General features: G+C 44.2%; 1 long non-coding RNA gene across 1 annotated transcript; it reads right to left on the bottom strand.

The window, feature by feature from the left end:
- Nucleotides 1-19,437: 19,437 nt before the first annotated feature.
- Nucleotides 19,438-21,595, bottom strand: LOC122022404. The gene is made up of 4 exons (XR_006122968.1): nucleotides 21,161-21,595; nucleotides 20,838-21,030; nucleotides 20,220-20,287; nucleotides 19,438-19,825 (listed from the first exon to the last, which is right to left on the bottom strand). It is a non-coding gene; the product is annotated as an uncharacterized LOC122022404 (long non-coding RNA).
- Nucleotides 21,596-27,017: the final 5,422 nt, after the last annotated feature.

Raw genomic sequence — 27,017 nt, 5'->3', positions numbered from 1 at the left:
TGATACCTCCTCATCTTCCTTCTCCTCCTCGGATGTTGAGCTCGTGTCAACATTCGATTGGTCCTTCTCTTCTTGGACCAATGAGTCCTTCTCCTTGGGTTCCTCCTCTTCTTGGATTTGTGTAGGACTCTCATGAAGCGCAATTACCTTTTTCCAAAGGTCACTTGCATTCTCGTATTCACCTACATTCAATATCGCATTAGGAGGTAATAAATTAATTAAAATTCTAGTTACCTCCTTGTCCGTCTCCGATTGCTCCCTTTGCTCCTTGGTCCAATATCGACGTCGGAGACGTTTTCCCTTCTTGTCAGTTGGAGTTTTAAACGGTTCCTCCAACGCAATCCATTGGTCCTAATTCATTTGGAACCACATCTCAATGCGCTTCCTCCAATAGTCGAAGTCCTCGCGCTCGTATGGAGGTGGGATTCGGATGTCCCATCCAAGAGGTCCCTCCGACTCCATCTTCTTCCTCTAGCCGCTCTCTTGGCGATTAGTCCAACAAGAGCTCACCTTGCTCCGATACCACTTGTTGGAAGATCGGTGGCCGCTAGAGGGGGGGTGAATAGCGTCTCACCCAAAACTTTACTTCCTATAATGTTAGTGCACAGCGGAATACAAAAGCAAACTAACAAATACGAAAGTTAACCTAAAACAAGAAGGAAGAAGACAACAAACCAAACACAAACCCTAACACAAGGCGTGTACGTGGTTCGGAGATAACTTGCTCCTACTCCACGGCGTGTCCGTAAGGTGGACGATCCCTCAATCCGTCGGTGGATTAGTCCCCGGCAAACTCCGGCTAGCTCAACCTCCTTGTGGGTGGAGAAACCTCACCACAACTCCAACCAAGACCTCTTGGCACACAAAGATCTCTTGAGCACTTTGGTGACTACTAATTAGGCTTTAACCAAGTCTAATTTCGTCACCTTGGCCGGCCATCCCAAGCTCCTTCTTATAGAGCTTGGAGCAAATCGAAAGCTTATTTGCGTTACGATCGTGGTCAATGCACGATCGTGGTGCCAACTATCTCAACGACTCTACATTGCATCGGTCATTGCTACAATCATCGATCATTGCTCAAGATCTTCTACTGATGGCAGCTACTAATCTTTTCTGATAAACCCTAATTTTAGGATTTTGCCTCGAGTACAATCACTCAGCACTCGTACTCGCCCGACCAACCTAGACCTAGGCTTCTAGCCTCCTCAATCAGCCTCGCGTCCCTCGGATGTCTCCCCATCCTTCACGTCTTACCTTCTGGAGCTTTCTTCGACCTTGTCCATATTGTCGAGTCTTCCTTTGCCCAGAGGCTCCTCACCTCCGGGACTTCACCCATTATCAAGTCACACTTGGACTTACGTTGCCAAGACTACATGCTTAGACTTACACCGCCAAGACTCATCCTTGGACTTTCCTCCTTTGCCAAGATCACACTTGGACTTTTCTTGTTGTACTTGTATCCTGCACACTCACAATGCATATCAAATACAACAATAAACCTAACTTAAACCTTTGCCCAAACATCAAAACCTAGGGCACCTAGATTGCTCCAACAAGGATAAGCTGACCGAATCGTTGCCCGACGATGTGCTGGAGTACCTTGAGTGAGCCCACCCCTTACGAAGTTTGTCCCTCGATATTTTGTAAAATCTTTCCAAGTGTTAATGCAAGTTTTCCTGTTCGGCATACCTTTGTTAATCCGAGTATGTCTTATCAAGCATCGCCCTGCGTTGCCATTTGGCATTTCCACGCTTGTTTGATTTGACACTTGTTTATTCATATGTTGTCGTTTATGTTGGGGTTGCAAGGTTGTAAACATAGTCCCACATTGAAAACATATGGAAAAGATCATGGGTTTATAAGAGAAAGATATCTCCATTGGCATGAGGCCTTTTGGGTAGAGCCCAAGAGCAAAACCATGAGGGTTTAGGCCCAAAGTGGACAATATCATGTCATTGTGAAGATATCTAAATTCTTTTCGATCCTACAATTGGTTTCAGAGCCCGGACTGCCAGAAGGTTTAACCGCCGACTGTGCATAAGAGCTATGGTCTGGTTGAACCATGTAGGTACAATATTGACCTCGTACAAAGAAAGTGGGGACTCCTATGTTCGGATCAAGAGGACCAGACACCAGGCAGGAAGTCCTAGTTGCGGCTAGGCAAGGAAGTCCTAGTAGGTCGGGTGGACCGAGGGAAGTCCTAGTTGCGGCTAGGCAAGGAAGTCCTAGTAGGTCGGGTGGACCGAGGGAAGTCCTAGTTGCGGCTAGGCAAGGAAGTCCTAGTAGGTCGGGTAGACCGAGGGGCAGGAAGACCTGGTGGGTTGAGGATCGGACGTGGGAAGCCCGTGGTCCTTTGTTTGAGGGGGGGATTGTTGGGGTTGCAAGGTTGCAAACATAGTCCCACATTGAAAACACATGGAAAAGATCATGGGTTTATAAGAGAAAGATATCTCCATTGGCATGAGGCCTTTTGGGTAGAGCCCAAGAGCAAAACCATGAGGGTTTAGGCCCAAAGTGGACAATATCATGTCATTGTGAAGATATCTAAATTCTTTTCGATCATACAATTTAAGCTCGAGTGGGACTACAAACCATTTGTCGTTTTACAGAAATATTCAAAGTGTGGTTCCATAGCCTACCGATCGGCGACTTAACTAGTCTTTGAGATGTCCGAGTGATCACTTCAACGTTGTCGAGCGACCTTTTCAAGAGAAACTATTGCTTCTCGAAGCAACATGCGTCCCGACCGGCCTTAGTCTCAACTCAGATATTCATCGATCGGTTGCTCTTGACGTAGATTTAGTTTAAGATAGGTCGATCATACATAAGTCACTATAGACTCGGGTTTATAGCCACCACTCGGTTGTTGATTTGACAACTTAGGTTTAAGGTCGCCGCTTGACCGTCGATGAAAACCAGGATTTAAGGTCGCTGCTCGACTGTTTGTGAAGACCAGAGTTTAAGGTCATCGCTCGACCATTGACGTAGACTAGAGTTTAAGGTCGTCACTCGACCGTTGACGTAGACAAGAGTTTAAGGTCGTCGCTCGACCGTTGACGTAGACAAGAGTTTAAGGTCGTCGCTCAACCGTTGACGTAGATAAGAGTTTAAGGTCGTCGCTCGACCGTCAGTGAAGACTAGGGTTTAAGGTTACCGCTCGATCGTTGGTGAATACCATAGTTTAAGGGTGTCACTCAACCGTTGACGTAGACCAAAGTTTAAGGTCATCGCTCGACCATTGACGTAGACAAGAGTTTAAGATCGTCGCTCGACCTTAGATGTAGACAAGAGTTTAAGGTCGCCGCTCGACCGTTGACGTAGACAAAAGTTTAAGATCGTCACTCAACCGTCAGTGAAGACTAGGGTTTATAGTCGCCGCTCGACTTTTAACTTGACCGATTAGCACAAGAGTCTTGAACACTTGGGATTTTTATTTATTCTCTTCCTGCATCCACAAGTCATACACTTACACAAGTACATATGTATTTACTCACGCACCTCTCACCCGGTCCTATAGGGTTGGAGATGGTTCACACACCACGGCCGCTCAAGCTGTCTTCCGTCTTCATCTTGCAGGTAGTAGGCTCCCAAGTGGAGTTTTTGCACGACTTTGTAAGGTCCCACCCATGGGGCTTCGAGTTTGGTGGCATTGACGACTGACTTTATTCTTTTTCACACTAGATCCCCGACCTGGAAGGATCTCAAGATCACCCTCCGATTGTAGTTCTACTTCATCCACTGCCGGTACGCCATCAGCCGAACGATTTCTTTATCCCATGCCTCATCCACCAAATTGAGCTCCATGAGTCTTCACTCGGCATTCCCCTCATCATAGAGTTGCACCCAATCGGATTCTACTCCGACTTCCATCGGACCACCGCTTCACATATGAAATGGTGTTACGTCGGTCGCCTCTTTTGGAGTCATGCGAAGGGCCCACAGGATACTGGGGAGCTCGTCGGCCCAGCTGCCTCCTGCGTGGTCAAGACGAGCTCATAGACCTCTGAGGATCTTCTGGTTGGTGACTTCCGCTTGGCCGTTGCCCTAAGGATAAGCCACTGAGGTGAAGCTTGCTGAATGGCGTAGCCTTCTCACCACTCCCTGAGCCTCTGGCTGGCGAACTGCCTCCTGTTGTCTGACACGAGCCGACGGGGAATGCCAAACCGGCAGTTCTGTCAGACAAATTTGATAACCATCTGTTTAGTTATCTTTACTAATGGCTCGACTTCCGCCCATTTTGAAAAATAATCCACTACAACAAGCAAGAATCTTCGCTAAGCCATCGCCATTGGAAATGGTCCAACGATGTTCATGCCACATTAGTCGAATGGGCAAGAACCGTGGATGCCTTCATATCTTCGGTCGGTCAGTGCGGGATGTTGTGATATTTTTGGTAGACGGGTAAGTAGCTACTGTCCGAGCGGTGTCTTCTTGAAGTGTGGGCCAAAAATATCTAGCCAGAAGGATCTTCCAGGCTAGTGATCGATCGCCCGGATGACTTCCATAGGAGTCTTGATGTACTTCTTGGAAGATGTACTCTATGTCTTCTGATCCAACACACTTGAGCAGTGGCCTCAAGAAAGCTCGCTTATAAAGCTGGTCCCTGATCAACGTAAATCATCCGACCCTCTTTTTCAATAGACAAGATGCTTCTTGATCGGACGGTGTGCCGCCTGATCGGAGGAATTCAATAAACGGTGTCCTCCAGTCTCTTGGGAAGGAGACTCCCTCCATCCGATTGATGTGCGCCACCAGTGAGACCTGCTCGATCAGGTGGTCTATCACGACTGGAGATAATGAACTAGCTAACTTAGCCAATTCGTCTGCTGCCTGATTGTTAGATCGGGGGATCTTCTGTATAATGACTTCTTGGAAATTTGCCTTTAGGTTCTCGAAGGCTTCTGCATATAACTTGAGTCGAGAGATGCTTATTTCGAACGTCCCTGATAGCTGCTGAGTGGCTAACTGGGAGTTCGAGTAGATGAGGAATTTTGTAGCTCTGACGTGCTGAGCTGCCTGTAGGCCGGCTATCAAGGCTTCATACTCGGTTTCATTATTCGTCGCCCGATAATCCAACCAAACGAACAGCTGCATCCGGTCCTCCTAGAGTGAAATCTGTTGGTGCAACATCCCTCAGGTCAAGGTTGACCTGGTTAACCAAGCTGAGTCTTGGTTTGGGTTTAGATGTTTGACAATAAGATATTGATTGAAGAAAAGTCAAGTAGGTCAAGGTTGACCGGATACTTGACTGGGAAGTCCTGGTGAGTGAAGCCAGGCAAAAGGAAAATCCTAGTGAGTGAAGCTAGGTGAAAGTCCTGGTGAGTGAAGCCAGGCAGAAGGAAAATCCTGGTGAGTGAAGCCAGGTGAAAGTCCTAGTGAGTAAATCTAGGCAGATGAAAGTCCTGGTGAGTGAAGCCAGGCAAGGGAAAATCCAGATGGATCAAGGATGATCGGACATCTGGTGTTGGGAAGTCCAAGTAGGTCAAAGGAGTGACTGGATACTTGGCAGGAAAGAAGGGTCCAAGTAGGGCAATATCTGGTGGAAGTCAAGTAGGTCAAGGGAGTGGCCGGATACTTGGCACGAAGATAAAGTCCAAGTGGGTCAAAGGTTGACCGGACACTTGGTGGGAGTCCTAGCGGTCAAGGGTGACTAGATGCTAGGCATGGCGTCAACGCAGTTAAGGTTGACGGATGTTGGTTCGGAGGTTTGGGACTTGGTTTGGGCAAAACCAAGCTCTGGATCGATCGATTGGGATCGGTCTGAATCGATCGGTGGATCGATCCGGACTTCCCAATGACGAAGCCTTCCGGATCGATCGGTGGATCGATCCGAGGTCAATCGATCGATGGATCGATTGGGGCGTTACGCGCGACAGCGCTGGATCGATCCATGGATCGATCAGCGCTAGCGGAGGCGCTCTGGATCGATCCGTGGATCGATCCAAAGCCTCCCCGATCGATTGGGAATAATCGAATCGATCGGGATCCGACCGTTGGCGTCGATAAAGGCCGCAGGCGCATGATTCCTTCGGCATAGCTTCACCGATTCATTCCAGCTCTCTCGCCAGCTCCTCCACAGCACTCACAAAGCTCAGATCGCCAGTTCTTGAAGGATCTTGGAAGCTCTCCAAGTCAAGAGGCGGATCAAAGCCAAGAAGAGAAGCTAGGGTTAGGGTTTTGTACTCATTGTAAGCTTGTAAGCTTGTATTTCTTGTATCCTTTCCCTCTCTTCTTGTATTGAGTCTTGTAGGGCTTCTCCGCCCTTGGTAGTTACCATAAAGGAGAGTTTTCATTAGTGGAGGGTGTGTGCGTTGGTGTGGATCCTTGGATTAGTTACCTCTTGTGAGGTGGATACCAAGTAAACCAACCGTGTTAGCGTGTGTGATTGTTTCTGTTATTTTCCGCTGCATATCCTTGAAGAAACAAGCAACGCCGAGCGACGAGCACGCGACGAGCTATTCACCCCCCCCCCCCCCTCTAGCTACTTTTGGTCCTAACAAGTGGTATCAGAGCGAGGCCGCTCTTCACCGGAATCATCGCCGGAAGGGTTAAGCATAACAAGAAAAGCTAGAGGGTGAAAAAGTTGGAGCAAATTTTTCAAGTTCAAGATTTTATCAAGCTCAACTTCAAGATGCAATTCCAAGATGGACTTGGATTTGACACAAGGGTGGCTCCACCATATTCATCTACAAGCTTCGATTCTTGGAAATCAAGAATCGAAAATTTTCTTATGATGGAGATAGAGCAATGGTTTGCTCTTATGGAAGGCTTCAAGACTCCAACAAACTCAAAGGGCAAAGTTCTCAAGAAAAGCAAATGGAGCTCGGAGCAAGTCCAAAGGTGCGAGGCAAATGACAAAGTGACCAAGCTTTTGGTCAATTTATTGCCAAGCATCATTCTTTGCAAAATTGGAGAATTTGAAGATGCAAAGGAACTATGGAGTAAATTGGCCAAGCTTCATGAAGAGATCCCCTCCACTGTACAAGAGCAAGAAGAATCCAGAGAGGGTGACTCTTTGGAGCAAGACCAAGAGGAGGACTCCGAGGTTGAGAAATGCTCAACCTCCGAAGAAGAAGCTTCATCTTCAAGGGAATGCAACGAAGGGAACAAGGAGGGAGCATACTCCTTGTTTCATATTCAAGATGATGAAGCCTCCACCTCTAGGATTGAGGGGGAGCAATTCTTGGTGACACCGGATCAAGAAGAAGGAGAAGCTTCTACATCCGGGTCAAGAGAAGAAGAAGAGGAAGAAGATTCTACCTCCACGAGTCAAGAAAAATCAAATGGAGGGGGATCAAGGTCCGATCAAGAGGAAGCTTCTACCTCCGGATCCAAAGGAAAAGATGTCATCCCTACAAGCAAAGGTATAAATATTTCAATTAATAATAAAAATCATATTATATGCTTTGAATGTAGGGAACATGGGCACTACAAGAACAAGTGCCCCAAATTGGCCAAGGAAAAGGGCCAAATGACACAAAAAGGCAAGGAGACGCTCAAGGAGACCATCCCCAGAACAAAGAAGAGCAAGGAGCATATTGTGTGCTTCTTGTGTCAACAAAAAGGGCATTACCGAAGTCAATGCCCCAAGGGGAAGAAGATGGTCAAGGCTCAAGGAGGCACTAGTCAAGGGGGAGCCTCCAAGGTAAAGAAGAAGGTATCTTTTATTGAGCCTATTCCCTTGCAAAATGGTAAAAAGCATGCTAGGTCAAATTTTTATCATTTTAATGCAATTTACCATAAGAATAGGAAGCATGAGGGCTTTAAGGAAAAGCATGTGACCCTACATGCCAAGACTACACCTAAGGTTAGGAATGTAGGTAAAAATCTAGGCAATAACTCTAAGGATTTTAGGTACAAGCCTAGAAACAAAAATGCTCATGAACCAAACACTAAGGATTTAATGATAGAAAATCAAGTCTTGAGGTCAAGACTTGATAAAATGGAAAAGACCCTAAAAAGGATGGAAAATATCCTAAAAGGGCAAAATGAGCAATACCTAGGGCTAAGAAAAACAAAGCCATCCAATGGGCATAGAGGTTTGGGATACAAACCCAAAGCAAAAAGGGATGTGCCTAGTTATCATAGGGTTCCATATAGTTATGGAACAAACCCTAAGTCTAGAGGTCAAGTCAAGGATACAAGGGAAGATATCCCTAGAAGTATCTTTGCAAAAAATGTGACTAAGACTACTAAGAAGTCTAAGAAAGTCACCAACAAGGTCACAAGGGAGACTATCCCTAGAGTTGACCTAGAAAATGTGACCAAGGCTTCTAAGAAGCCCAACAAGGTCACTAGGAAGGTATCTAGGGAAGTTATCCCTAGTGAGTACCTAGAGCATCCAAGGAGCGCCAATAGGTGTTGGGTTCCTAGGAGTATCTTCTCTACCCCATAGATGGGTTAGAGAGTGTCAACTCCGATTAGAAGAGTAGTTAACCCAACTTTGAGGAAATTGACACTCAAGGAGTATTTTCAAGGTTTTTGTTAACCTTTGAAAATGAAGTGAATCTTTGTTTACTCCTTGAAAGAGTAAAATGTGCCTAATGGTGGAAAAATTGATTTTATCTTAAAATGACACAAATTAGGAAAACCTTGAGAAATACCGAGTTGGGAGTTTGGTATTCTCTTGGAAGTTTAAGGCAATCCGGGCCTTGATTTAAGCAATCACTCTTGAGGAAAGTGAAATATGCCAACATTTGAGGAATGCTTTAAATTTTTAATTGGCATAATTAATTCAAGAGAGTAGAGAAATGTCAAGTTGGGTTTTGGCATTTTCTTAAGGAAATGGGGTGATCTAGGGTTATACTTGTTAATTTAGCTAAGTGGTTAAGGATACTTAGATAGGTAATCTGGGTATATTTTATTTATGCTAGATCTTGCCATGATTGTTTGCCCATTATATGTCATGACATCATATTTAGTTTTGTATTCTGCATTCATTCCTTTATTATGAAAAATACAAAAATATCATGTCATGTCATACATACATCATGTAGTTATAGGAATCTTTCTTTTGAAAGTCATGTTATTTTGATGTATGCCATAACATAATCATGCATAAAATTTAATTCCTTGTAATTAAGGACAAATGACATTTAACAACACTTATTAACAAGTGACATCCTAGGTGGATGTCTAATATCTCTAAAATGCCTAGATAGATATGCATGATCCCTAGATTAGGGCAAAACCAAAATTTACATCTCACAAAGACCTATAAGATGACTTGTATGTGTTTTAGTGCACATTAGATACAAGTGAGATGTTAGGATGATGAACAAAACTCGAACATGTTGATCTAGTGCATTTTCTTGAGTTTTTAAGTTCATCAAAACACATAGCTATGTGTTTTCCCATCATTGGGAAAGCTAATGTACAAGTCATGTGCATTAAGCCCAAGGAACATGGTGGGATATTGGTTTGAAAATGATTTTAAAATGATTTTGGAAAACCTTGGTGAAGGCTATCTTTTGATAGTAATCACCATTGAATAGTTAGACACAAACTTGAAGAAAACACTAAAGTTTTGCAAGTTTTCAAGTTTGTGTCAATCTTTGAAAATATGATGTATTTTCATAGAAAACTATTTTTCCTTGATAGTATATACCCTAAATAATGTCTACACAAATTTTCACGATTTTTAGATTTTTGTAGAATTTTCTAGGGGTTTCTGAAGTTGGCTGATTTTGAAATTCAGCAACTATCAGAGCTCCGATCGATCCACGGATCGATTGGAGTGCCTGAATCGATCCGTGGATCGATTCAGAAGGCAATTCTCCCGCGAGCAGAAGCTCGCTGGATCGATCAGCCGATCGATCCAGGAAGTCTGAATTGATCAGTGGATCGATTCAGAAAGGTTCGATCGATTGGAACCCAACTCCAATCGATCCAAGTTGCTGATTTTGGCTGGGAAAGCCTGATTTCAGCATCTTTAAATCTATTTTAGTCTAGGTAACCATTCCAAACCCCTAAAAATATATTTGTATACATAAAAAGGGTGTTTTCATATGAAAACAAGGATGGATTGGTTAAGGAAGGCTAAGTTGAAGTTTAGGTTGAGGTTTGTTTCAAATTTTGAATATTTGAACCTCAAAACTTCTAAAAATTGGGTTTCCTAAAGTTTTAGGGATTCCAAGTCATTGTTGGTGCAATGACAGAAGTTACCGCCATGTCTTTAGGGGGAGGGACTCTTTAAAGACATGAAAATTATTGTTCATGAACCTTGGAATGTAGTTAACCTTCTGTAGTAAAAATGCTCAAGGTTGAGCGTTTGAACTTGAAATGGGGAGTGGATATCCTCAAAATTTCAAGTGGTCTTTCGAGTGATTGAAAAAGGCTCAAGGTTGGGCCTTTGTCTACATTGAAGGAGAATGTAGGGAAAATGAAGGGTATGGGACCTTCATTATCGGGTTGATCACAATAAGTGAAGTTGTGATCACGATGAGCAACTCTTCAGGGGGAGCGTTTTTCAACAATGGATTTGTTGATGTGTGCCCAATATTGAGGCATGGGTTGATGTGTGCTCAAGGCTGGGTTGATGTGTGCCAATAGGGGGAGAATGAAAGGACTAGAGAAAGGGAGTAAGTTAGGCTTTCATCATCTAAGAAGGAGTTTGCCCTCTTAGGGGGAGAATGAAGAGCTTAACTTATGCTTTCATTACCTAGTGGCATGAAGAATGAGGCTATGGGATTAGCCTAACTTACATGTGGAATTGTAAGTGTTATTGTGGTATTGTCAAACATCAAAAAGGGGGAGATTGTTGGTGCAACATCCCTCAGGTCAAGGTTGACCTGGTTAACCAAGCTGAGTCTTGGTTTGGGTTTAGATGTTTGACAATAAGATATTGATTGAAGAAGAGTCAAGTAGGTCAAGGTTGACCGGATGCATGGGGAAGTCTGGTGAGTGAAGCGGGGAAGGAAAAAGTGAGTGAGGTGAAAGTCACAGTGAGTGAAGCCGGGCGAAGGAAAATCTGGTGAGTGAAGCCAGTGAAAGTCCTAGTGAGTAAATCTAGGCGGATGAAAGTCACGGTGGTGAAGCCGGGCAGGAAAATCGGATGGATCGAGGATGATCGGACATCGGTGTTGGGAGTCAAGTAGGTCGAAGGGTGGACTGGATACTTGGCGAGGAAATCCAGATGGGTCAAAGGGATTGACGGACATCGGTGGAAGTCCAAGTAGGTCGAGGGAGTGACGGATACTTGGCAGATAAAGTCAAGTGGGTCAAAGGGATTGACCGGACACTTGGTGAGCGAGTCAGGGAGTGACTAGATGCTAGGCATGGCGTACCAACAGGTTAAGGTTGACCGGATGTTGGGAGGTTTGGGACTTGGTTTGGGCAAAAACCAGCAGCTCGATCGATGGATCGATCCAGACCTTTCAATCGAAAGCCTGCGGATCGATCGGTGGATCGATCGGAGGAAGCGATGGATCGATTGCGCCTCTCTGCCGACAGCGGCTGGATCGATCCATGGATCGATCAAGTGTTTTCGCGGGATGCTCTGCGGATCGATCCGTGGATCGATCCAAAGCCTCCCCGATCGATTGGGAATAATCGAATCGATCGGGATCCGACCGTTGGCGTCGATAAAGGCCGCAGGCGCACGATTCCTTCGGCATAGCTTCACCGATTCATTCCAGCTCTCTCATCAGCTCCTCCACAGCACTCACAAAGCTCAGATCGCCAGTTCTTGAAGGATCTTGGAAGCTCTCCAAGTCAAGAGGCGGATCAAAGCCAAGAAGAGAAGCTAGGGTTAGGGTTTTGTACTCATTGTAAGCTTGTAAGCTTGTATTTCTTGTATCCTTTCCCTCTCTTCTTGTATTGAGTCTTGTAGGGCTTCTCCGCCCTTGGTAGTTACCATAAAGGAGAGTTTTCATTAGTGGAGGGTGTGTGCGTTGGTGTGGATCCTTGGATTAGTCACCTCTTGTGAGGTGGATACCAAGTAAACCAACCGTGTTAGCGTGTGTGATTGTTTCTGTTATTTTCCGCTGCATATCCTTGAAGAAACAAGCAACGCCGAGCGACGAGCTATTCACCCCCCCCCCCCCTCTAGCTACTTTTGGTCCTAACGTGCTGACGTGCTGCGCTGCCTGTAGGCCGGCTATCAAGGCTTCATACTCGGTTTAATTATTCGTCGCCCGATAATCCAACCAAACGAACAGCTGCATCCGGTCTTCCTACGGTGAAATCAACAAAATGTCGATCTGATGCCTTGCCGAGTGGACGAGTCGTTGACGTATATTTTCTTAGTTGCATCTTGCTCAGTGTTCTGGATCTGTGACGAAATCAGCTAAGGTCTGGGCTTTAATATCCTTTCGGTGCTGATACTGAATGTCAAACTCACATAGCTCGGTCGTTCATTTGATCAACCGTCTGGATGCCTCTAGGTTTAGAAAGACCCTTCCCAAGACGTTGTTCGTCATCACGATGATCAGGTGTGCCAAGAAGTACGGACGGAGTCTCTGAGTGGCTAGAATCAATGTGTATGCTAATTTTTCAAGACAGGTGTAGCGAGACTCTACATCTTTCAATATATGACTCAAAAAATACACGGGTTGTTATTCGTAACCGTTCTACTTTACCAATGCTGATCCAACTGTTGGATGCTACTCGGAATTCCGTTCCGCTTCCCCTGTACAAAAATTTGTACAAGCACAAAACTTTCCTAACAACCTATGTGTTCCTCATGAGTTAAACTTAAGTTCATCCTATGTTACAAAAGTTGATTAAATATCTATTTCAATGATTGGCTTCCAGGTTAAACATGGCGAGGCACTTGGCCTTCTTGGGTATGGGATCATCCACCACTTCCAAGACAAAGCCTTTCAAAGAAATTGGATATTCAAACTTCTTACACCTAAGTTTAACTATAAAGATCTCAATAGAAGCACAAGATCTAAACACTAAATCGAAACACGAAATTGCTAGCCTCTTGTGTTGGTATTTCAGGATCCATACAAAGAACATAAACTAATTAATTTGAAGGGGAAACAATTAATTAGTCAAGAAGTCTTTGTAAACAAAGACTTCTTGATCTTCTGTCGTATTCCTCTCCTTCTCTTAGACGTCGTATGGGTGATGATCTACCAAGATGAAATCCACCTAAACAACTTCTTCTTCTCCAAGAAATTCAGCCACCAAGGAAAACCAAAATAGGAAACTTCCTTCTCTTCTTCTTCCTCTCCAAGCAACCGGCCACAAGAGGATGCCACTTGATGTGTCGCCGGCCCTAAGAGAAGAAAACAAAGGGAGAAGAGAAAGAAAAGAGCCGACCACCAAGGAATGCCAAAATAGTAAACCTCCTTCTCTCCTTCTTCCCCTCCAAGCAACCGACCACAAGGGTTTTTCAACCCTTTATGTCGCCGACCCTAAGGGAGCAAGAGAAGGTGACGACCAAGGAAAATAGAAGAGGAATTGTGTAGATGTGTTATTTCATAAGGCACCCTCTACCTCTCTTTTATAATTCTTGGTCATGGCAAAACAAGAAAATTTTAATAACAATTAAAATCTCTCTCTTTTAAATTTCTTATTGTGATGATTACAAAAGGAAAGTTATAAAATTAATCTTTCTCTTTTAAACAATGTAGAAGGATACAAAAAATGAAAGATTAAAATTAAAACTTCTCTTTTAAATCATGGTTACAAAAAAGGAAAGTTTTGTCAAAATTAAAATCTCTCTTTTAAACATTATAGATAACTATAAAAAAGAAAAGATTTTAATAAAATTAAAATCTCTTTTTAATCATTTGTAGATAGCTATAAAAGGAAAGATTTTAAAATTTAAAACTCTCTTTTAAAACCATGTGGATGGCTATAAAAGGAAAGATTTTAACAAATAAAATCTCTCTTTTTTATCATGCTATGGTCGGCCCCTTGCTTGGGCACCAAGCAAGGTTTGGCCGGCCACATCTTGGACACCAAGATGAGCTTGGTCGGCCCCTTGCTTGGGCACCAAGCAAGGATGTGGTTGACCCCTAGCTTGGGTAAGAAGCTGGGCTTCGGGTGGATAAAAAAGCTTTTAATTAAGAGACTACAACAGAGACCTAGAGGAGGAATTAGTTTTGGCCTCCTGATGGACTTGAGCTTCCTGTGTTCGACCCGAACACCCAACTCAAGTTCATCAATAATAACTCATACAACTAAAGAGTCATTATTGAACTATCGCATCAATCCCATATTACATTATGGGCTCCTTCTTATCATGAGTGCATTAGTCTCCCTGTGTTTAAGATATCGAATGTCCATTAATTAAATGAGTTACTAACAACTGACTTAATTAATATCTAGCTCCAAGAGTAGTATCACTCAACTTCATTGTTATCTACAATATAAATTAAATGGACAACTGCATTTAACTAAATACAGACATTCAACCAATGTGATTCTTATTACAAAATAAATGTTCATTCAATAAATGTTCATACAAAAACTAAGCTTTTAGTATACATTCTAACACCAATTGCATACTCGATGGATGATAGGTAGATCCAGAGTGGCTCGCCAGCACTCGACTTGGTCAATACAGGCAAGGAGTTGAGGCACTCCTTAAGATCTTCCAGTGCCTTGTTGCATTCTATGTCCCATTGGAATTTCATCGCTTGGCACAACACCTTGAAGAACGGATGGCTTCAGTCAGATGACTTGGAGATGAACCTTGACAGCACGGCGATCCGTCCGATCAGCCGTTGGACCTCCTTCAAGTTGCGGGGCGGGGGCATGTCTTGTAGCGCCTTCACCTTGCTCTTATTCACCTCGATGCCCCTTTCAGTGAAGATGTATCTGAGGAAGCAACTGTAGGACCGTTGGGCCGGCTAGAAGGGGGGGTTGAATAGCCCTGAATAAAACACAACCCTTTCTCGGCAATTAAGCTAACACTTGAAAAATAGATTAAGCAGAAAATAAGGCATAAAAACGATGCACCGGATTTGACTTGGTTACAACCGGGGAGGTTGTTAATCCAAGGAAGATGGTTGCACTAAGAACTCCTTCAGGCGGAGAAGCCTTGTAGGCACAAAAGAAAGAAGCTAATCAAAGCAATGGAAGCACACAAGTGTTGTTACAATTTACGAATTTGATAAAGCTTCGGACCAAGGCTATATTTATAGCCTTGGTGGCGCCTGGAAGGGGTTCCGGGCGCCCTGGGATAAAATTTATCCCCAGCGGTTGGATCGAGTCAAAGCTCGATCCTGTGAAAATCCGGGCGCCGGAAGGGTTCCGGCGCCTGGACAGGCCCGAGCCAAAAGTCAACCTAGTTGACTTTTGGTCCGCTCTTCTGCTCCGGCTCGCCTCAGTCCGGGTCTTCCGCTTTGCTTGGGTGATCTCTGACATCTGGAATAGGGCTCACCCGAACCCAACTTCCGGTCTTCTCGAGCGGGCTTCCCTCCGGCTTCTCGTCCCTCGGAATCGCCACGTGTTTCCTTCTCGTCCGCCGGCGTACTCATCCGCAGTCTTCGTCCCTTGGACGCACCGCGTGCCGTCCTTCTCGCTATCTGCGTCTCTTGCTCCCCGAGCAATCTTCCGCTCCGGCTTTCGTCCCTCGGAACCACTGCACGCTTCCTTCTCGTCCACCGATGTACTCTTCCGCAGCATCTCGTCCCTCTGACTGCCGTCCTTCTCGCTAGCTGCGTCTTCCGCTCGACTACCTGTGTTCCTAAGCTCCTGCTCACTTAGACACAAGGTTAAAACAAACAGGACCTACCTTAACTTGTTGATCACACCAAAACAACCTTGGGGTTCCAATAGCAACCACTCTTCACGCCGAACAAATATTTGTTTGGGTTCAGCTTTATCCCATATGCCCTTAAAGTTCAGCATATTTCTTCTATATCTTCACAAAGATCAGCAACTCGGAGGGATTTTATTAATATGTCATCGACATATACCTTTATATTACGGTCGATCTGTCGACAGAACACTTTATTCATCAACCTCTGGTAGGTGGCGTCGGTATTCTTTAATCCGAACGGCATAACGTTGTAGCAATACGTTCAAACGGCCGTGATGGAGCTGACCTTCTCTTGATCCTCTTGGGCGAGCGGCACTTGGTGGTATCCTTGATACGCATCGAGCATGCAGATCAGCTCGCAGTCCGTCGTAGAGTCCACCATCTGATCTATCTTGGGCAACGGATAGAAATCCTTTAGGTACACCTTATTCAAATCACAGAAGTTGATGCAGACCCGCCACTTGTTGCCCGGCTTGGAGACTAGATGACATTAGCGAGCTAGTTCGGGAATTGAACTTCTTGAATGTGGTCGACCTCCAGCAATTTTTCGATCTCCGCTCGTTTGATCAAGTTTTGTTCCATGCTGAAGTCCCTCTTCTTTTGTTTCATCAGCCAAGCGTCCAATCAGACATGAAGCTCATGCTGAACCACGTTCGACGAGATGCCAGAGAGCTCGTGTGTCGATTAGGCAAACACATCGTGGTTTTGTCTGAGACAGGCGGCCAGTTTTTCCTTCTTCTCAGTCTCTAGGTCAGCGGCGACAAAGGTGGTTGTCTCCGACCGGCTTGGGTGGATTTGAACCTCCTCCTTTTCTTCATAAACTAGCGTACGTAGGAGGCTTTTCCATAATAGCATTCGCCTCCAAGCACAAGTTCTTCCGAGCGACCCTTGATTCGGATTTAACCATCTCGACGTAACATCGTCGAGCGACCAACTGGTCGCCTTTAACTTCGCCCACCTTGTCATCCATCAAAAATTTAATCTTCTGGCAAAAGGTGGACACCACCGCTCGGAACTTAATTGAGTGCTAGTCGGACCAATATGATGTTATAGGCCGACGGTGCATCCACCACAATAAAATTTGTGATCCGTGTCCTCCTTAGTGACTCCTCCCCGAGCGAGATAGCTAGGCGGACTTGGCTGATCGGCAACACTTCATTGCCTGTGAATCCGTAGAGTGGAGTCGTCATGGGCAGCAAATCATTATGGTCGATTTGCAGCTGATCGAATGTCTTCTTGAATATGATATTTACCGAGCTCCCTATATCAACAAAGGTTCAATGAATAATATAGTTAGCGATTACTACTCGGATGATCAGCTCATCGTCATGAGGGATCCCCACTCCTTTTAAGTCTTTTGGACCGAAACTGATCTCGGGTCCTTCGGCCTTCTCCTTGCTACATCCAATAGCATGGATCTCGAGTCGCCGAGCATGCAACTTCCTTGCTCGGTTGGAATCACTGATGGTCGGCCCACCAGCGATCATTCATATTTCTCCTCGAGCGACATTACTCCTATTCTCCTCCTCTCTAGTTGAAGGTCTGTTTCACTCGGCAGAGGCTCGAGTAGGACTATGGTTGTTCCTCCTCTGAGATTGATGAGGGTGTGGTTCAACCACCGTCCTTTCTTCCTCCCTTCGTCCGGTTGATCGGCGCATGTATCGTCGATTAGGAGATGGGGATCGACAACGATATCCCCGTGGAGCCGACCTACTATCTATTGGTGTCCAGTTCCGTGTGTTGTGTGTCGTTGACTGGTGAAAGGAGCAGAACATTGGCGTCCACACTTTACCTTTGGCGGTCTTTAGGCGACCGACCGCCACATGCTGCACGGCATGCGTCTTGGGCTCGTTGTGTGGCTGCGCTCCCCCCAATCGAGGCACCTTAGGAGGCTGATGGCTGCTCGACGGACGCCGCTAAGGTGTTGTTGCGGGTTCATTCGGCACCTCCCTTCTTCTGGCCGCTTGAGCTTCCTCCACGTTTATGTATTATGTTACCTTCCTTTGCAAGTGGTCGAAGTCCCTCAGCGGCTTCCGGATGAGCAATCGGAAGAACTCTCCATCGGTGAGCCCCTGGGTGAAGACGTTCACCAATACATCTAAGGAGACCGCTGAAATATCCATGGTCACCTGGTTGAAGTGTTATATGTAGGCCCTCAATGCTTCCCTAGGCCCTTGCTTCAATGAGAATAAATTCACGTTCGTCTTCTGGTGGCGACGGCTGCTGGCGAACTAGTGTAGGAACACTGCTCAGAAGTCCTTGAAGCTGTGGATGAAGTCGATCAATAGTCTCTTGAATCAATGTTGTGTCGATCCAAAGAGGGTGGTGAGAAAGACCCGACACTTCACACTATCGGTGTACTGATAAAGTATGAGCGCGTTATCAAATTTGGTCAAGTGGTCGTCGTGGTCGGTAGTTCCGTTGTATTCTCTGATCGCCAGCGGAATATGCCGGGGCAGAGGGTCGTTCAGAATCCTGTGTGAAATTTGTTTATTGATTCACTCAGGTGAATCATCATCCCTCAGTGCCTTCCCTTTCCTTACGTCCCGAACGGGCGCGTCATCTGAGGAAGACCCTCGATCCATGTTTGATCGGCCCCATTCCTCCGATGGGGTCTTGAACAACGCTCGGTGGAAGGGGATAGATGCATTGGATGCTTCCCCATACGTGTCAGTCAGCTTCTTGTTCTTCCCTCGAGTAGATATTTGGTCCACTCTGTCTCCATGTTCAGCCGATCAGCCAACGGCTGATGCTGCGGGTTCCTGCCCTTGGCGCTCGGCCGGCGCTTATTGTTGTTGCTGCTCCACTATTTTTGCCACTCAAGCTTGTATCAGTATGTTGAGCTCCTCTTGCGTCAGCGTCACCGTGGTGAATTATCCAGCGTCCTCCATCTTCTCATTCGGATGCAGGTTACGTTCCCACAGATAGTGACAAAATGATCCTGTCTGAAAGCTGGGGATGTGGCGGCTTTGCTGACCGGCTGTACACCTTGCACCGCTCTACAAAACAAGCAACGTCAGTGCCGACCCAAGGAAGGAGTCCCTAGCATTGGCCCTCTAACGCTCAAGTCAGTCATCGAAATAGTAGAAGAAAGCAGAGCAATAGTAACTCTAACGCAAACAATGAATTACATGTACCTTCACTGGTGATGGACCCCCCTTTATATAAAGCTCTGGTGGACGATGTGCACGCTTCTTGAGGCGTGGGCACATTCTCCAATATATCCTATGAAAGGGCATGTCAAGAAAGTACATTTGACACCATACCTTAATAGGGTGTGCATATCCCTGACAAGATAGTAGAAGCACTACAACAAAAATGTTAAAAGATAACGGATTTTATTCGTTGTCGTAGGCCCTTTAAAACCGTTGTAATTGGTAGTGTTATTCAAAGTGGGGACTACGACAACGATTTTAAACCGTTGTCTTTGAATGAAAAGACAACAATTTTACAACGATTTTAAACCGTTGTCTTTGAACGAAAAGATAAAAGTTTAAAACCGTTGTTGTTTAAACCACTTTTAATAACACTTCCAGTTACAACGATTTTTGGGGCAAGGACAACGATTTTTAACCGTTGTCTTTAAGGGTGATAGACAACAACGGTTTTAAACCGTTGTCTTTAAAACTATTATTTTTTAATACCAATATATCATATTTCAATATAAATATATAATAAAGAATCATAATCACAAAAGAAAGAATATATTCCCCACATCATTGTCATTCAAAATGTTACTTATACAAGAATTACAATCACAAAAGAAGAAACATGTCTCATGTTCAAATAAAATTTATTCCAATACAAATAAACAAATAAACTCCATTTACAACTAATGAACATTAGCCAAAAGACTAAAAACTTGTGATGGTAGTTCATGTCATATAGGATTGCACTTAATTATTATCAACCCAAGCCCCATCACAATCTTCAACTTGTAGGATTTCATTAGACTCCTCTTTCTCACTTGTTGATTCTTTCATGTCAACCTTTTCCAATATTGTTGATCATTAGTTCCATAATAAATCCAATCTTCCCCACACCAACTCCATCAAAAAGTCTAATCTTTCCACCCCTTTAATAAGGCACCAAGAGATCAACGACCTATTGATATCAAAAGAAATACACTATTATATGTATGAAAACACTTATTCTGAAAGAATAATAAACACACATATATTTTTACAACAGTTATCATATGTGTACCTTTTTTATTCTTTCAGAGGTTCCATAATTTAAAAAGTATACATAAATTTGATATAAGGTCCATTCCAAAATAGTAATATGCAGCTAAAAAATTGAAAAACATCATCATCGATTTCGGAGTTAAGACCATTAATGATATTTCAGAATAGTAATTTTGAAAAAGCTATGATTCTGTCAACAGCAAAGGCAAACACAAGCAAGCTGGTAGGATGTGCATAATCCAATAATTCAGAATATCTAGCCCTTGATATAGGCATTGAAACTAAAATAAAGTTTAGCAAAGACTGCATACTTCTCCCATTCTTGAACTCGATTAGCCATCAATTTCTTCCCAAAGTTAACCATTTAGGCAATTAAAATCTGCATGAGATAGAAGAAGAATCAGGAAAATGATGAAATATTTCCAAAGTAAAATCAAGGAGGATGAAACAAATCAATAATCTTGGTGCAACAAGTTAAGGATGTACGATCCTTCCATATGAACATTAGTTGTAGTTTTTCTTCAAAGAACTAGACTCCTTTTGAAAAAATAAGAGCATTGAAATCTCGAAAATGGTTCCTTTTATGAGTATTTAGTACATTGACATCGCAAATCTATGAAACAAGCTAAGTACCAGGAACTCAAAGTTTAAAATACAAAATAGCTGATGCCAATACTGAAGGATGGGTAAAGAAGTGGAAAGGATCCTTCACGATCTACTGGATATGAAATATTCTGCTAAGCCATACTTCTGTTCTTATCAAAAGAAACTAGTTATGGCACCTTTTGCCAGGGAAAATAAAAAAATCTCTCACTGATAAACCAGATGCCTATAGAAGAGAGAAGAACCACTCCACTTCAATAGATTTATGATCTTAATTTACACGCCCCTGAAATGAACACGAAAGAGAAAATTTAACTTCATATCACCTTGAATCAATCCTTCTTCCCCTTGCCAAAAAGATAAGTTCTTCTAATGTTTAAACCTTGTCAATCACTAGGAAAAGGGCAGGAATCATATCAAAGGTGTCTCTTATCTTCGCACTAGCCTATCCCCAGTCGCAGACAAAGCAAAGCTGTTGATTTTGCATGACTTGAAGAACCCATTTTTTGAAAACTCTTACTGCAAAGAAACAAAATTAAAGAAATAAACAACAAACAAAGAAAAAAAGATGATTTTGTCCTTTTTTTCCTCAAAGCGACTGGCTATTACAGCCGACCGTAAATGAGGCATCGAGAACGACGAAAATTACCAAAAAGCTGCAAGAACCCGATGAGTAACCAACCAAGCCACAGAAGAGAGAAGTCGGCGTCGAGGAAGATCACTCAGCAAGAGAGCGATCGGCCTAGGAGGGTTCCAATCACGCCGTCGGCCGAGTCGGGTGGCGGACGTAGCAGTCGCAGATGTTGAAGAGGACGACGGCTTGGAGCTTGGCAGAGACGATGGGCGAGAAAGGAGGGAAGATCTATAACACCGCCATGAGGTGAGATCGAAGAGTGGGAAGGGGTTTTGAGGAGAGGGGTTCGTCGAGAGCGGTGGAAGATAAAAACATGTGAGGAGAGGAGAAGATCCGTGTGAGGAGATCGTGGAGAGAGATTGTGTGAGGAGAGGGAACACGAAGAGATCGTCTGAGGAGAGGAGAGGAGAAAGACACGAAAGGTTAAGGTCCATTAAGACTAATCCTCTGTTTGGGAGGAGATGAGTAAAAGGGTGGGAAGAGTAAATATGGGTAAAAAGAATTTTTATATTTGTTTGGGAGAGAGTGAATCATGAAGGGGAAGGGGAGAGAAGGGTAAAGCTTCCCCTTGCATGCTCGGGAATCAGCAAAATTTTTTACACTCCAATTTGGGATGTAAGGAAGGGGAAGGAGAAATTATTTCAATTTTATTCTTATTTATTTTTTCACATGTAGATTTATTAAAAAAATAAGAGGATATTTTTGTAAATTTGTATATTTAACCTTCATTTCCATCCCTTTCCTCTCAAATGAACTTTCCCTCCCTTCCAAACAAGGGTAAGATAAATATATTACTTTCCTTTCCTTCCCCCTCCCTTCCCCTTCTATTAATGAACCTTGTCTCACCCATCCAAACAGAGGGTAAGGGGGAAAAACACGCGCACAAATTTTTTCGGAGAGTGAAAGCAAAACACAACATTCAAAGGTAAAAGAAGCAAAAGAATTAAGCCAAAGACATCGATTTTAATAAATCATTGTCTTTGACTATATAAAACAATATAAAAAAATATAACTATTTACAAATTTATTATCGTAACCCTAAAAAAGTACTTAAAACAATAGTTTTAGAAAATCGTTGTAAAATACGTTGTTAATTTTAAAAAAATTACTCAACGACAATCATTTTTACAAAATTATTATCTTTTATTTTTTGGGGGAGCTCAAAGACAACGATTTTATCAAAAATCATTGTCTTTTACTAAATTAACAACAGTTCTTTCTAAAACTGTTGTCTTTATGGTGTTATCTTAATAGTTTTGTTATAGTGAAGTTTCTGTTGTACGATCCACCTGTCGACCATACCTTGTGTCAGCGGCATTATCTCCCAAAAGGATGTCGAGAGATACTACGGTGGTCCCGTTGCTTGGTCAAGCGTAATAGCCGCTTGGCCAGGACTCCTCTGCTCTGTCGATTTCAGTTGCTCTTCCCTGCGATGACTATGTAATAACATATCCTCTCCCGTTCGGACAAGCTATCTGGTCTCCTCAGCGTCCCACTACTTCACATTGAACGTCGGATCATTTTATCATATTATCCCCTAGCTGGACGGGTGGTCCGCTCGGACATGTCTCCCATCGATCGATCACTGAATGTCCCGACCGCCCGTTGCAATTGTCCTCAGTTTGGCCCTTTAACACCCTGACATTGATCACTTTGACTTTGACCTCCACCTTGGCAGTTGACCTCGTGCCAGGTGGACCTCCCTATATGGTCGCATCAACATTGATGGGACCCTTCAGTTGCTGAAGGAGGGCGACCACCTTTCCACCAAGGTCTCAGACAAGTTCATCCAGAGGGAAAAGATTGTAGATTCGTTCCCAGATGATGTTACCACCGATCTGCAATTCAGAGTTCTAGTACATGTTATCCTTTACTTTTCGTCTCTGAGACTTAACTTCTTTGCTTTACTTATCGTGAGAGTAATACAAGGCGCGAGAACTAAGTTCATCTGAAACTCGGTCGAATAGATCGATATTCTAGGATACTTAGGGCGAAAGTTTTGCTCGCTTATAACTTGGCCGAATGACTCTAGAGTCTGGAGGCGTGAGAACTCAGCTCACTTATAACTCGTCCGAATGGTACGAGAGTCATTGACACTTATGCATGAGGGGTTTGCTCGCTTATAACTTGGTCGAATAACTCAAGTGTCTAGAGACGTGAGAGCTTAGCTCACTTATAACTCGCCTGAATGGTGTGAGAGTCTTTGACACTTAGGCGCGAGGGCTTTGCTCGCTTATAACTTGGCCGAATGGTACAAGAGTCTGGATGCGTAAGAGTTTAGCTCACTTATAACTCACCCGAACGGTACGAGAGTCTTTAACACTTAGGCGCGAGGGTTATGCTCTCTTATAACTTGGCCAAACAACACAAAAGGCTAGAGGCGTGAGAGCTCAGCTCACTTATAACTCGCTCGAATGGTGCGAGAATCTTTAACACTTAGGTATGAGGGTTTTGCTCACTTATAACTTGGCCAAACGGCTCAAGAGTCTGGAGGCGTGAAAGCTCAACTCACTTATGACTCACTCAAACGGTGCAAGAGTCTTTGACACTTAGGCATGAGGGATTTGCTCGCTTATAACTTAGCAGAAAGGCACAAGAGTCTAGATGTGTGAGAGCTCAACTCACTTATAACTCACCCGAACAGTACGAGAGTCTCTAACACTTAGGCACAAGATCTTTTCTTGCTTATAACTCGGTCGAATGACACAAGAGTCTAGATGCGTGAGAGCTCAGCTCACTTATAACTCGCCCAAACGATGCGAGAGTCTTTGACACTTATACACAAGGGTTGTGCTCTCTTATAACTTGGCGGAACGGCACAAGAGTTTGGAGGTGTGAGAGCTCTGTGTTGGTGTAATATCCTTTTGGTCAAGGTTGACCTGGTTGACTAAGCTTGAGTTGGCTCAAGTGTGAGTCTTGATGTTTGGGTTTCGATATTTGACAATACATGGAAATTGCAAATGCAATAATCCATTTGGGAAGCTTGTTAATACAATTCCCCTCTGCTCAAGATTGACCAGTTAGATGTGAAGAAGAGTCAAGTAGGTCAAAGAATTGACTGAATACTTGACTGGAAAAGCCCTAACTGGAGGTTAGGCAGTTGAAAATCCTGGTGAGCGAAGCCAGGTGAAAGACCTAGTGAGTGAATCTAGGCAGATGGAAAAACCTAGTGAGTAAAGCTAGGCAGATGGAAAGACCTAGTGAGTGAAGCTAGGCAGTTGAAAATCTTGGTGAATGAAACCAGGTGAAAGACCAAGTGAGTGAAGCTAGGCAGATGGAAAGACCTGGTGAGTGAAGCCAGGTGAAAGTCCTGGTGAGTGAAGCGGGGTAGTGGAAAAGTCTTGATGAGTGAAGCCAGGCGGGTGAAAGCCCCGATGAGTAAAGTCAAGCAGTGAGGAAAATCCTGGTGAGTGAAGCCAGGTGAAAACCCTAGCGAGTGAAGTTAGGTGAAAGTCCTGGTGAGTGAAGCCAAGAAGATGGGAAGTCCTGGTGAGGGAAGCCGGGCAGTAGAAAGACCTGGTGAGTGAAGTCAGGCACGTGAAAATCCAGGTGGGTCAAGGTTCACCGGACACCTAGTGTTTGGAAGTCCAAGTAGGTCAAAGGATTGACTAGATACTTGGTATAAGAAAATCCAGATGGGTCAAGGATGACCGGACATCTGGTGGAAGGAAGTCCAAGTGGGTCATGAATGACCAAACACTTGGCACAAGATGGTAAGTTCAAAGTGGGTCAAGGTTGACCGAACATTTGGCACGAGGAGAAAAGTTCAGGTGGGTCAAAGGGATTGACCGGACACTTGGTGAAGAAGTCCTAGTAGGTCAAAATTGACCGGATGCCAGGCATAATGTTCCAACAAGTCACGATTGACCGGATGTTGGAATTGGAGACCTTGGACTTGGTTTTAGGCAAGTCAAAGGTGGTTCAATCGATCAACCGATCGATTGAACTGAAGTCCAATCGATCAATTGATCGATTGGAGGTGTGCTGCGAAGAAAGATGGCTCAATCGATCGGTCGATCAATTGGGAGCTTATGTCACGCGCACAGAAGCTTTCCCAATCGATCAACTGATCGATTGGGAACCTCTAATCGATCGGCCGATTGATCGGGGACAAGCTGGAATTCTTACGCGATCGCGAGAAAGCCTGAATCGATTGGTCGATCGATTCAGGCTATTTCCAGAGAACACATAGGTGCTCTGAATCGATCAGCTGATCGATTCAAATCCTCCCTAATTGATTGAGAGACATTCAATCGATTGGGATCCGACCGTTGCGCAGGTTATAACCGTTGTCGAGCGTCTTCCTCCGCAGATTTTTGTCTCCACTCTCAGCGATTCTTCTCCATCGAGCTCAGTGGCACACGCCAGTTCTTGAAGGGTCTTAGAGAGAAGTGCAGTTGCATTCCCAAGCATCAAGAGGCAGTCCCAAACAAGAAGAGAGCATAAGTGTTGTAAACCTTGTAAGGTTTGTGTTTGTATTTCTTCTTTGTTTTGTGTTGTATGCGTGTGTGAGTCTTGTACGAGGTTTCTCCACCTTCGGTAGTTATTGAGAAGGAATATTTTCTTAGTGGAGAGTTCTCGCGTGTGTGAATCCTTGGATTATTCACCTCTTCTTGAGGTGGATACCAAGTAAATCTATGTTGTTAGCATTGGAGCTTGCTTTGAGTGTTTTCCGTTGCATATCATCACCAAGAAGCAAACTACGAGAAGCACGGCGAGCTATTCCCCCCCCCCCCCCCCCCCTCTAGCACATTTCGACCCTAACAAGTGGTATTAGAGCAAGGTTGCTCTTCACCAGAATCATTGTCGGAAGGGGCAAGGAAGCTAGAGGGTGAAGAAGTTGGAGCAAAATCCATAAAGTCGAAGACTTCAACAAAAGCTCAATTTCAAATGGAATTCTGAGATGGACTCGGATTCGACACGAGGCTGCCTCAACCATTCACAATGACATACTTCGATTCTTGGAAATCAAGAATCAAAAATTTCTTGATGATGGGGATCGAGCAATGGTTTTCTCTCATGGAAGGCTTTGAAGCTCCAACAAATTCAAAAGATAAAATTCTCAAGAAGAGCAAATGGAGCCAAGAGCAAATTCAAAGGAGCAAGGCAAATGACAAAGTGACTAAGCTATTGGTTAATTTATTGTCAAGCGATATTTTGGCTCAAGTTGAGGAATTTAAATATGTCAAAGAACTATGGAGCAAATTGACCAAGCTTCATGAAGAACCCTCCACTGTACCAAATCAAGACAAATCCAAAGAAGGCAACTCATTGGAGCAAGACCAAGAGGAAGATGTCTCCGAGGTTGAGAGGTGCTCGACATCAGAAGAAGAAGAGAAAAGTCCATCCTCACAAGGACACGAAGATAAAGGAAAAGGAGTGTACTCCTTATTTCATGTGCATGAGGATTCAGAAGTTGAGAGATGCTCAACATCCGAGGATGAAGAGGAAGAAGCCTCTGTTGGAGCAATCCCAATGGTCCGTGCGACCATGTGTTTTAGTGTTTGGGTAAAGGGTTTAAGTTAGGTTCACCCTTGTATTTGATATGTGTATTTGAGTTGTGCAGGTTTGCAGGATACACATGTGACTCAGGTTGATAGCTTCGAGTTCGGTGAAGGATGGAGAGTCTGAGGGACCGTGGACAAGGCAGCGATGACAAGGGCTGAGGGAAGCGACTTTGAGGCATACGCGAAGGATGGCATTGGGGACAAGCCATGGGCTTGAATGCATCCGAGGGACGAGAGCCAAAGGAAGTAGGCTTAAAGGCAAGAGGTCAAGGCTGCAAAGAAGCGTCAAGTGAGTCATAAGGGTGAGGGTCCGAGTGCTGAGAGATTGTACTCGGAGTAAAATCCTAGGTTTCGGATTCTACTGT

The sequence above is a fragment of the Zingiber officinale genome, chromosome 9B (assembly GCF_018446385.1).
Source record: "Zingiber officinale cultivar Zhangliang chromosome 9B, Zo_v1.1, whole genome shotgun sequence".
Taxonomy (NCBI): domain Eukaryota; kingdom Viridiplantae; phylum Streptophyta; class Magnoliopsida; order Zingiberales; family Zingiberaceae; genus Zingiber; species Zingiber officinale.
This window is presented reverse-complemented; position numbering and strand designations above follow the sequence as displayed.